This window comes from Pteropus alecto, unplaced genomic scaffold (genome assembly GCF_000325575.1).
Source record: "Pteropus alecto unplaced genomic scaffold, ASM32557v1 scaffold51, whole genome shotgun sequence".
Taxonomy (NCBI): Eukaryota; Metazoa; Chordata; class Mammalia; order Chiroptera; family Pteropodidae; genus Pteropus; species Pteropus alecto.
The window spans coordinates 2630402-2635168 of NW_006431922.1; the positions used below are offsets into that span (position 1 = coordinate 2630402).

At 33.8% G+C, this 4767-nt stretch overlaps 1 pseudogene; it reads right to left on the reverse strand.

The window, feature by feature from the left end:
* Positions 1-254: 254 nt before the first annotated feature.
* Positions 255-1722, reverse strand: LOC102895303 (annotated as a pseudogene).
* Positions 1723-4767: the final 3045 nt, after the last annotated feature.

The window sequence follows — 4767 nt, forward strand, 5'->3', positions numbered from 1 at the left end:
ATGCTGTGGAATGACATTCCTTTCTATGGCTGAATAATATTTCATTGTCTATCCTTTCATCAGTTGATAGACATTTGGGTTGTTTCCATCTGTTGGCCATTGTGAATAATGCTGCTGTGAACATGGGTGTACAAGTATCTGTTCAAGTCTCTACTTTTAATACTTTTTCTCTGTTTTTGTTTTTTAAGTACTTTATATAGTAAAAATACAGCAAATTTTTTGTTATTGTTGTTCTAAGAGGAAACAATATATTGCTATGGTGATAGTTTTAAGGATGATTTAACTAGTCTCTGGCTCCTCAACTGTGCACTGTAGTGTAGGCTGACTTCAACCACTGCTTCTTCAGCTTCATTATTTATCAATGCTAAAATCGTACTATAAAGATACATGAAGAAACAGAGCAAGTGGAAACCAAGCTTGATCATGGCTTCTTTCATGTGTGACTTCAGCTGCCCTCAACTGTGTATTTCTGTTAGATCAAACACTCCCATGTTTGGCACCACTTGGCACTATAATGAACCATACATATTTCAAGTGCCAACAGGTAAGTTGGGAAGGAGGATGAACCAGTTAAGTGAAACGAGCATTAATACAGTGACGATGGTATGGCCAATTGATTCAGGAATTACCCACTTGTTTAATGTTGAGCAACACGATCTAACATTATTGTAATCACATTCTAAATCAGGCAATGTAATTATGAAGTACTCTGAAAGGAAGATGAATGCACGGTAGACGAGGAGAAAGAAGACGAACACTATCACCTCCACCCTCCTCCAGTGTTATCCTGTTTTTAATCCTTTTGGGTACTTAGTTGTGGAATTGCTGGGTAATAAGGTAATTATGTGTTGAACTTTTTAAAGAATTGCCAAACTGTTTTCCACAACAGCTGCACCATTTTACATTTGCACCAGCAATGCATGAAGGTTCCAATTTCTCCACATCCTCACCAACACTTGTTATTTCCCATTTTTTTTAAAATAATAGTCATCCTACTCGGTGTGAGAGACACCCACATTTTATATATTCTGGGTATCCTTAACAAGCACACTATCAACAAACAATTATGTGTCTGTTAAGATTTGCCACACTAATTAACATTTGACCCTGGGCAGTTGAAAACCAAAGTTTGCTGTTTAGTCCCGGCGCTCCCCACTACACACACACCTAAAAACTTTGTGTCAAAGAAAACAGGCGTTGAACTAGACAGCCATGAGAAAGCATGACAAATGAGGACAGGAAGAGTTCCAAGGGAAATTCCGGACAGGGCAAACACAGAGGAAACCAAGCAAAGGCACAAAGACACAAAAAGAGATAAAAGAAGAAAAAAGAAAGATTAAAGATTTAGGAGAGGGAACAAGAGACCGAAAATTCAAAAGAGATTTACTAAAACAGAAATATCATCAAACTGCCACTCATTCGAATCAAGCCTGCTTCCAGAAAAGCCAGTTTGGCAGCTTGGAAAGAGGAGAGGGTAAAAGTCAAAGCTTCTGATTTGAATATTAGAAAACATATCTAAACATAATTCTGACATCTTGATCTTTTTTGGTTACTTTGCTAATCCCCATTCTGCTTTAAGTGATTTCTGAAATTAACCTGGGCATTACATAACCACAAAATTATTCAGGCATCTTCAATGAAACTCCTTTCACTAGTTTTCAAAAATAGATGTCTGGGTGTGTGCAATCAGGTAATTACAAACTTGGATGTCTCATATGCCATTCTGTCCCACAAAAGCATTTTGCAAATCAAAACATACTTTACAGTTTAAAAGATTTTTTAAAAAACACTTTCATTCCCTAATTTTTGCTGGAATTGTTCGATTTTGAAAGAAGTGTTCTATTTTAACTGTAAGATTGAACTTCTAAGCTTCTAATAAAAAAATTTTAAAGTGTATGTAAGATTTTTTTGTTGCAAAAATTAATACCTATTCCTATGACTCATTTCCTCCATTTCACACTTGAACCTAGTGGTCTGAAAACAGATTTTTTAAAAATCTTAAAATTAAAAACGTGAAAAATATTCTTTCTGAAATTATTTAAAATTCTTTTGAAATGTTTGTTATATATACATATTATATATATAACTAAATGAAATGTTATATATATATATATATAAAAACGTGTGTGTGTGTGTGTGTGTGTGTGTGTATAAATACAAACAAAATGGTTTCACAATTTTAAATTGTCAAAAATTGCTACATGAAATAATTTCTATACTTTTTCTATTGAAGAAATGGCACTCTGACTTATTATGCTATTCTCCCAAACTAATATCATTTCTAGGCATGACTAACTGGACACTTCTTGAGACCTTCGAGGGAAACCAGGTGTGCTCAGGGACATATATTGTAGGTGATTTAGTAAGACAAAATTTCCTTCTGAGTCAGCACTAGGAAAATATTGTTTATACTTAAAATGATACATAAGGCATAAGAAGTAATCTCAGGCTGAAATTATCTCCTCTATTTATTAAATGACATTTCAAGAACATATTTATTTACAACTAATCTCTTTATTAATCTCTGCTGAAGCTTTTAAAAATACCATTAACCAATTTCTCTACACCAGAGTATCAATCAAATTGTTTATTGAGCCTCTTTTATGACAACTCTGGCAGACATTGTGAGGAACGGAAACGAGGTAAAGCATAACTCTTGTTCCATAGAGAAGTTACTTTTTTTTTTTAATATTTCACAAGAGCTAGTAGCCTGTGTTTGTGTATATATGTTTTGTCTTCTTTTATAATTAATTATTTAAATGCTTATCTCTCCCAACAGAATCAACATGTAAATTCCTGAGGACAGGAATAAAAACTCTTTGGAAAGCAGGTTTTATCCTTCCACAAATTTCTCATAGTTAAGTATTTGTTGATATATATAAGCAGATGGGCCACAATTTACAGTATCATGGTTTTATAGTTTATTACTTAGTTTTAGGAACTCAGCACAAGATTTCCAGTAAAATTTTTTAAATTGGTGGTTCAATGGACAAATTGGCAAAAATGAGAGTTTTTGCCAGAAAACTGGAAGTTGAATTTTGATATTATATAGGTCTCCTTTCTAGAATGTAAGGTGTAGGAGGACAGGAGATGCATCTGTCTTGGTGTATCAGTAAGAATACTTTTGCTACAAGCAACAGGAATCAACTCTGGGGGTATCTATGCACAGGGAACGTAACCAATGAGGCAGTGTGACAGAGGAATGTAGAGTAGACTATAAGAGCACAAGATGAGGAAGGGACATGGAAAGTTTCCAAGAGATTATTTCATTTAAGGTGACTCTTAGATGACAAACATGTTCCCAGGCATAAAAGTGGAGAAAGGACCATCCATATGGAGGTGCCACCCAGGGAAATAGAGTTTATTTAACGCATCGAGTAAATGGCTGCAGTTTAGTACAGCAGGAAATACAAAGTTTACGTATTTATTCATTGATTCACATTAAAATATGAGTGCTTCCTATGTGCTAGTACAATGAATGTTTATTGTCTTTTTAACTACCAGGTTTTCGTTTTCCCTTCTCAATAACAGCTTATTCTTTTCGAGAAATTACTTTATCTCTGTCCGCCAATTTCTCAACAGATAGTTTGCAGGCTAGAAGGGATTGGCACAAAATATTCAAAGTGATGGAAAGCAAGGACTTACAACCAAGATTACTCTATCCAGTAAGGCTATTATTTAGAATCAAAGGAGAGATAGAGTTTCCCAGACAAGGAAAAGCTAAAGGAGTTCATCACCACCAAACCAGTATTACAAGAAATGATAAACGGACTTCTTCAAGAAGAAAAAAATATATATTTATTTATTTTATCAAGGTAGACTCATGGATATTTATTTTATACTTTGGGTTATAATTCTATACTATTTTCTTTTGTTGCTCAGATTATTCCAGCTTTGTCCATTAAAAAAGATTGTTTGATTTACCGTAGGTGAAGAATGGTGAATTAATTCTGTTCTGTTTCTGTTTCTCTCCCCTTGTATTATCTGTAGATTTTACTTATGTATTTTGGTGTTGTGTTATTTGGTCTATCACTACACTTAAGTTTTCTTTATGGATTCTATTTCTTATCTTTTAAACTAGATTTTCTCCCCTAAATATGACCTAATTTGCTATTAATTTCTTGGCCATTATTTATTTTTTATTGCCTTACTTCCCCTTATATTTTTATCTTTTATGTTTAACCTTTCTGGGTCTCTTTATTGTGAGTAAGTTTTAAAAATGTAGCATGTAGATAGATGGGTTTTGTTTTGTGTTCCACTTTGAGAATTCTTTTTTAAAATAGGTGAGTTTATATTTATTAACATGACAATGTCTTCTGAGTTGTGTTAGTTTTTTTGCTTTCTCTTTTTAATGTTGGAAAATTTTAAATATTTTACTATCTTCTTTGTTTTGGGCATGTTTTTCTTTCTATGACCTAGACATTTTATAATTTCTGTATTTCTCCAATGGCTACCTTTATAATTGTATAATAAACTGAAATTCTCTCTATCTTTAAAAAAAATTACCTTATCTCCATTGGCCAGTTATATGGGACTTTTTTAGGGGCCTTGCTCTCATGGCTAGGGATGGGTATAGCTAGGACAATTGGATATCCCTTTCTTGAATTTTGCTCAGCCAGAGAGACAGAAAATGGTAAAAGTTCATCCAGTTTGCTCCAAATACAAAACTGTTCTTTCTATTTCTGTTTCCTGTCTCTCAGTAACAGCCCTGGACCCTGCCTACTTCCAAATCTACCTCTCCGTTCTTCCAACTGATTCTATGAGCTG